Below are 8,465 nucleotides of genomic sequence, written 5' to 3' on the forward strand. Positions count from 1 at the left end.
TCGCGCGCCAGAGTGGAAGCGCTGGTTTACGCGATGGCAGAGGTATCGCATCCTCTCCGGTTTGAGCAACCGAGACGACGAAACGCATGTCTGCACTCTTCTGTACGCCATGGGGCAGGTGTCCGAAGACGTTCTACTCTGACTTAGCCTAACGGACAAAGACGTCAAGAGTTACAGGAAGGTGACAGAGGCCTTCGACAAGCACCTCATTCCACGACGCGACGTCATCTTTGAAACAGCTTGCTTCAATCAGCGACGCCAACTGGATCACGAGTCCGTTGAAGACTTTGTGACGGATCTTCATATACTCGCTGAGACCTGCGAATTCGGGACCCTGAAGCAAGAACTCATTAGGGATCGACTGGTAGTCGGACTCCGAGATAAGGCTGTCAGCCTCAAACTCCAAATGGACAGCGACCTCACGCTGGACTCTGCTGCGGTTAAAGCGGCAAGGAACGCCGAGTCCGTCAAAAGTCAGCAGAAAGTTCTACGTCCAGACACTAGCGGCTCAGCGGATGGTCAGGTACTCGAAGAACTCCGGCAGCTCAGACGCAAACTGACACGTCGTCACAAGCAGTTCAAAGACTTGGCCACACAGCAAGCGCCAAGACAAGTCGCCCCCCACAGAACCAGTAACCTCCCCTGGACAGCCGACACGGGTGCGAGCATCCGCAGCCTAAAGTGAACATCGATTGAACGCCTCCTGGACGCGTTTGTTGGGATGCTCCAATGAGTATACATCAGCAGACGTCCCACGTATATTACCCTGTGGACACCGTGGGCACTCCATCCGCAGTGTGTCCACAAAGAGCCGTTTGAGCACCCCTTTTCGCTCTTCACACTCTACCTCGTTCTTCTCTCCCGGTCTGTCGTCGGACTGCGTCACCGCCAAAGGAGAAATCTGCGCAGAAGGCTTGTTTTTTCGCAACGCGCAGAAGAGAGTCACGTGATGCCATAGCCCGTTGCCAAGGGCCCGAAACTCGCCAGTTCCTTTGCGGGATAAAGTGAGGCGCTTCATGCGTTTCACGTCATCGGACGTCAGAAAACGTCATAAATTGAACGTCATGGAGACATCCGGTGGCTAGTAATTACTGATTGGTCCCCATGAGGATGAATTCGTTTTCTGAGCGATGATTGGCCATTTTCAAATTTGTTCGCGGGCGCTCGAACAGGCGACAGCGCGGCGGCTGTGCCGGTTGGAACCGGCGTCCACGGAGTCGACGGCGTCCGTTTCGGACGGCTCGTGTTGTGTAGCGGTTGTTGGACTATGAGTTCTGATTTTTCCTGTTTAAAAACGCAAGCTGTATCATGTGAGTGTCCTCGAACAGTAACAGCTGCCAGGGAAGATGCCTGCGCAACATTTGTGCTCTGCTTCTTGGTGTAGAAAGTATTCGAGCGCCCGAACGCCTCGTATCCGATACCTGGTCAACGACTGCCGAGAGGTAAGTCATTTGTCGTTGCTTGTTGCCTTACAACACCGCATTCACTTCGTGTATTGTGAATAAGTTGCTTAACAGTTACCGGAATACGCGGTGACCGAGAGAGACAGCGTAGCTTTGCAGATACGATGGCAGACTATATTTCTTTTCGTGAAACAATATCATCTAAACGTTATGATTAAATACCCGTTCACGTCGTACTGTATAAAGGTATGACGCTACTGTAAGTCTGATTCTTGGTGATTTCGCTCGACAAGTTTCGTACGACGCGTTGACTTAGTAGCTGTTCTGTACGTAGCGCCAAAGCCAAGATTGTCAGGCTAATCGGTCGGAATATATCATTGTGAAGTAGCGCAATAAAAGGTATTTTTTATACTAAGGTCGCTCATCACACCCCATGGCTGCGAGCTTCTCGCAACCCTACCACCGCTCTTAATTTCGCGTTCAATAGCACCTTTATTCTTTCTATTTACATTGCAACTTTCACAGGCATAACCGTATATCTGATACAATTTTTTTTTCATCTTGCAGCCACTGAGCTCCAGTTCCCAGTAGCAGTCCTTGCCAGAGGCAGTCCGACATTATCAAGCTTCTTCAAGCAAATTCTGGAGCAATATTAATGTCATCCTGTGTACGTCTTGCTTGCATAACCGTATGTTACACAATAAAATACTGCATGTGACAAACAACCAAGGCTCTGTCGTATTCCTGTAACTCCCACTGCATTCCGACAAACGCGAACCAAAAAAACAGTGCATGGAAGAAAAAAAAAGGAACAACAAAAGAAGACGGGAAGCAGAGCAGAGAGGAGGAAAGTAGTGAGAGAGAAACGGATAACACGTCATTTACGTCATTCGCGACATAATCAAAAAAGAAAAAAAAATAGGGTGGCTAGTCCTCAGTCATTGGTCGAGCTCCGGAGGTCACGTAAGTTTTCAGCTACAATACATTTCTACTACAGCTTCGCGCCCCTGCCGTTGCCCCGTTGTGCGGAAGATTTCAAACGCCGCTGGAGAGGCTGGAGAAACATGGCGGCGTCTGCAATGACTTGGAGTAATACGGGAATTTTCAACGCGAACAGCACCAATACAGCTTGAATTTTGTGAAGAGTTAGGTGCATATGCCTTGTAGGCAACGGATTCTCCATCGGGGGCCACTACCTATGACCGAAATACAGGTAAACGGCGGTGGTGCCTTTGTTTTGTGCCTTTTGTGCCTGTGCCTTTGACTCCTTTGTTCTTCAAGTCGTTGTAGCCGTAGTGGCTACAGGCTAGGCTAGTGAAAAAAAATGCCATTGATCCTGGCTGAACTTGTAATACAGACATATTAGTACGTGTGTGCTACTTTTATTTTGTGGTCCACTCACTGTGTCCTTGATGTTCTTTCAGGCATAAACGGCTATACCGCTCAGCGTCGGCCATTCATTGCTGTGTGCGTTTCAGCGTCTCCCAGAGAGTGTGGGATGTTTTCTCTATGAGCAGTCTTGAAATTACTTACTGTCTTATGCGTTACAGGCAAGAATGCTAGGTAAACGGTAAGTATGGCCAAACACTGGTATCCGTATGTGCCATAGGCAGAGACCGATGATGCCTGTATTATGTCTGTTGTTTTTATCAGTGTACCTCGGCGGCATAACTTGGCCAATGAATTCCAGAGGCCGGAAGACACAGAAAGGAACAATATAAAGAGACTGGTAGCCATTCATAAGGCGTGAAGGAGCGTGAGGATACAGTTGCGTCGATTCCATACAAGATGCCAACTTCTTCTTCTTCGTCCCACGGAGAATGGCCATTAGAATGGCCAATGGCCATGGCCATTGTGATCACGATCTGTATGAACGACAATGATCTGGATATAGCACCTTGTCACGTTCTTTCATTATTTGTACTGCTCATATCAGGGCAGGCATGTTTTTTTTTAATTCCGTGTTAGAGGAGGGCAGGCATGTAAGAATGCACATGTAAATAAAGCCTACATAGAAATAAAGTATTTTGGGTGCACACTTGCGTCGTTGTGCTTATCTCATGATTAAAATTACGATATTTCCATAGGCGCGCGATACCTTTGGGGCCGGAATAGAGATCGTCCACAGGTCCCTCGAAGATCCGCATCGGCGATCCTACGACGTCCATTTCGCATAATTTTCTCTTGAATAGCACGGTAGTACGGGCGTAGTTAAAACGTAGCCGGGAGCAAATGTGTACGTTCGTGAGACGTACCCAGCATCCACAACCCGACGATCGTTGGATGTTGATGGGCGGTTAATGGTTCTGTGGGACCTTGCATGTGGTGTGGCCAAACAGTGGAGCACCTGAGGACAGCGTGCCCAGCCTACGGAAAACAATGTAAGGCCTGTAAGAAAACAAACTGGCCATTTCTCAGTCGTCTGCATGCCTGCACCAAAACGATACTTGAAGGACCAGAGCCGCAAGGCGACGGATACGACACGCCAGACCATGGAATTGAGTCTGGGCGAAGTATCTACAGTACCGAAGGACATGCCCTGGACGATAGCAGCGAAGGTTAACGACGAGTCCTTAACGTTCAAAGTGGACACTGGCGCTGACGTCACAGCAATACCTACTGCAATCTATGACTAGAGGACGATGGGACCGGTGAAGAAAACGTTGCAGTGCCTCTACGGTCCAGGGCGAACACCAATTCACACACCTGGGTAGATTGAAGCTTCAACCAGCTGGAATGACGCATCGTCACGACAGGGAGTGTTTCTCGTTGACGGGCTACAGAACCCACTTCTAGGCCGACCAGCCATTCGCGCTTTAGGGGTGTTGCCTTATCTCCACGAAGTACAAGGCGACGCGACTGTCTGCAGTATTGCAGCGCAGTTCCCAGAACTCTTCAATACACTAGGACAAATGAAAGCAGTATATAAGATCAAGTTAGCACCAGACGCCAAGCCGTATGCCCCAGACGAGTGCCTCTCCCTCTTCTACCAAAAGTTCAAGAGGAACATCGAAGAATGGAAAAGCTGGGCTTCATCACCAAAGTGGACTCTGCTACAGAATGGTATTCCCCGATGGTCGTCGTAAAAAAGAGTGACTCAACACGAAGAATATGCGTTGACTACGGAGAACTGAATAAACAGATCCTGAGGGAGAGACTCATCATGCCGACGGTAGAGGAAAACCTGGCAAAGATCGGCGGAGCGACAGTTTACAGTAAAGTGGATGATAACTCGGGGTACTGGCACTCACCGTTAGCTCCGGAAAGTCAGCACCTCACGACGTTTATTACACCATTGGGGCGGTACAAGTTTACTCGCCTACCCATCGGAATTTCAACGGCACCAGAATTCTTCCAGTGCGAGATGCTCCGAATCCTGGAAGGGCTCGACGGTCAGATATGTCACATGGACGACATACTCGTCTTCGGAATCGACGAGCAGGACCATGACCGCAGGCCCAACGCGGTGTTACGTCGACTCTCGCAGGCTGGCATCACCCTGAACAGGAAAAAGTGCAAGCTCAGCAAAGGCTCCGTCAAGTTTCCGGGATCTCACCCGATCCCAGCAAGAGAAACGAAATCAAGGATCTTCCTCCTCCGAAGGATGTGTCACAGTTGTGGTCGTTTCTTGGAATGGCAAACCACCTCATGAGGTTTCTGCCAGATCTAGCAGAGAAGGCTAGACCACTCAGGAACCTTCTTCACAGCAAGTCGTCGTGGGTATGGGGATATCAGCAGCAAGAAGCCCTCGAAGCTATCAAGCATGATCTCGAAAGCCAACCGACCCTGGCATACTACGCACCGGGAAGACCGACGACACTGTCCGTCGACGCATCGTCCTATGGCTTGTGCGCAGTACTGCTACAGGAAAGCGATGGCCGAAGACGGCTAATTGCCTATGCGTCCCGTGCGCTTTCTGAGACAGTGCACAAGTATGAGCGAGTGTAGAAAGAAGCGTTAGCCATAATCTGGGGTATGGAGAGGTTCCGCATGTACGTCCTGGGACAACGATTCCATGTCGAAACGGACCACAAGCCGTTGGTTCCGTTGTTCACGACAAAGCGCATCGATGAGATGCCGCCACGTCTTCAACGACTGCGATTGAAAGTACTAGAATATGATTTCTCGGTAGAGCACGTCCCGGGCAAAAGTCTCTTAACTGCGGATGTGCTGTCACGGAACCCTGGTAGGAACGACTCAGCAGGGATGCTCGAGGCCACAATCGAGGACTACGAAATGATGACGGTTGACCTTCTACCAGCATCACCACAGATGCTTCACGATATCAGACAGGAACTCGCGAAAGACCCGGGGTGCGCAGAGGTGATTCGCTACTGCAAGACCCAGTGCCCGGCACAGAGAGAGCTTCCGCCTGGACTGCAGAAGTACAGCACCGTTGCATCCGAACGTTCGGTGGTGCAAGGCCTCCTCGTGAGAGGAACACGCCTTGTGATTCCGCCAACACTAAGGGAAAATATCTTGGAGAAACTACACGTCGGACACAACAAGGCATTGTTAGATGTCGTGCAAGGGCCCGTGACTCCGTCTGGTGGCCGGCGATCAGTTGACAGATACAGGAATACGTTGACAGGTGTCCTGTCTGCCTAGCAGAATGGAAACCGGGCGCCGAGCCCATCCTGCAAACCGCCCTACCCAACCGCCCGTGGCAAGTTATCGGCATGGACCTGTTTCACGAAAGACAACGGATCTATCTGACAGTCGTGGACTATTATTCCTGGTTTTTTGAAATCTAAGAGATCAGGACGACACCACAAGACGTTGTCCTTATACTAAAGCGCATCTTCGCACGGTTCGGGAACCCGGAGACCGTCCGTCCGGATAACGGCCCTCCGTTCGCTTCACAGGAGTTCCGTTCATTTGTTCGTCAGATCGAGGCGAACCACGTCACAAGTACTCCGTACTATCCACAAAGCAACGGCATGGTCGAACGATCGGTGCAAACCGCAAAGGCACCTATGAAGAAGTCGCCGGGTTTGGAGGACGCACTGCTGGCTCACACAAGCACGCCAGGCGCCGAGGGTGTCTCCCCTGCAGAGCTGCTGATGGGACGTCGCCTCAGGACGGAAGTTCCGGTAACTCCCAAGCTTCTACGTCCGAAATTGCCAGACCTTCCTCAGTACAAGAAGAGACACAGCCAGCTGCAAAAGGACTGTGCTCAGCACTACAACCATCGACGAAGGGCAAGGGAAAGAGCACCGCTGGAGGCCAGGACCGGTGTTAGGATATTCTGCAGCATAGCCACGCAAGGGACATTACTTGGAAGTGCCACGGCTCCGAGGTCCTACGACGTCGCAACGACAAGCGGGGTTGTACGCCGTACGAGCCGTCTGGATTTGTTTGGCATTCTTAGCCAGGATTTTGGGAAACAAAGACGCTTGGACACGAAACAACGGACTGCTAAGAGTGTTTTTACTGTTCATGACGATCAATCACATTTGCACTTTATGTAGATTTAATAGACTGTAGCATGTCATTGAGTATGAGGAGTTAGACCAGCTAATATGCATGCATGCTGTTTGCACGTTCTACGTAGATTTCATGTGCACATTTTACGGCGGTATTGCTGTTAGCCTGAAGGTCTCGGGGAAACCGCTGTGGTTGTATTACAAAACCCTCCGCTTCTTCTCTCTGCTTCTTCTGCTTTCTTCTATCTTCTTCTGTCTGTTGACTGACAACGGGACAACGTACCAATCTCTGAGCATGTCAAGGCTGCTTTTATTAGCTTGATTATTTTAACTTGTTTTGCATCAGCAAAACTTCTTCTGTCTGTTGACATTGATCGTTGTTTTGCTGATGCAAAACAACGATCAGCGAAAGTCAACAGACAGAAGAAGACAGAGAAGAAGAAGAGAGAAGAAGCGGAGGACTTTGTGATACAACCACAGCGATTTCCCGAGACCTTCCCGTTAACAGGCGCCGCTATAAAATGCGTTTTGGTTGAATACCCTTTGTGATCCCTATTTTAGAACCGCATGTATTGTTTTGTTTTGAAGGTTTCAATGGGTATCACCCAGTGAAGGCCACAAGACCATTTTAGTGCTGAGGTCATTCAGCATGCGAGGAGAAGACTTGTATCATTGTGTCAACAGCAGTAACGTTTATGTTGCAGACTGCAATGAAGCATAAACAAACTAGTTCTACCTTTGTTCATGCAACAATTAATTAGGACTCAATACACTAGTTTCATAACCGTAGTCATAACCGTAAACACTAAATCCGCAGCACCTGTCATAACACCATCCCGCATTTCTCAAGCGTTACAGGGTGTTCTAAAAGGCTTGGGGGGAGGCGCGCATTATGACAGATACATTGCAACACCTTCATGTATCATTGTTGACATGTGTCTGAAGTTGAAATAGCGAAGGCCCCCCTGTAGAAGCTGCATAGCAAAGACAGAGAAGAGGTTCACCAAACATTTGTATAAATAGCGTGTATAATGAACTGGCACATGACCACATACTTCTCAGATATTTCACTATGTGTTTCCTCCAAACGGTGCAAAAAGCACTCTCACTGAAGCACACGAAAGCGCGCGTTGTTTCTCAAACTCTGTGGCTCCAGCTTATTATGTGTGTCATGAACGTCGCATTTGTTCAGTATGCCGTTTTTTTTGTCTGTGCCTGTAATTTATGTTACTAAGCACATGTGGTACTTTCCACATCTGTCATCAAGTAGCGGAGCAAATAAGACCAAAATGTTAATTTTTGCAAGAAAACTGACAAGGTAGCTGAATCACTTCGGCTAGTATATGCCGTCTTCTAGCCTCCCATTGTTCATTGTTTATGCTCCCATTCCCACCCCACCCCATACACCACTGCTGCCGTGAACTGGTGCTTGCATTCTGTGTGTTGCTGGCTGTGTTTTTGTGTTTTTACTCTGCAATGAGCAAACAACAGAAGGGACATGTCTATGCCCCACTAAACATTTACAGCAATACTCAAGTAGCATGCGAAGGTGTGATATTTAGTATGTCATCATGACATATAGCAGCCAAGTAACAACCAGACAGAGACAAACAGTTGTAGTTGCAGAGATAGCAGT

The sequence above is a fragment of the Ornithodoros turicata genome, chromosome 2 (genome assembly GCF_037126465.1).
Source record: "Ornithodoros turicata isolate Travis chromosome 2, ASM3712646v1, whole genome shotgun sequence".
In the NCBI taxonomy this organism is placed as follows: domain Eukaryota; kingdom Metazoa; phylum Arthropoda; class Arachnida; order Ixodida; family Argasidae; genus Ornithodoros; species Ornithodoros turicata.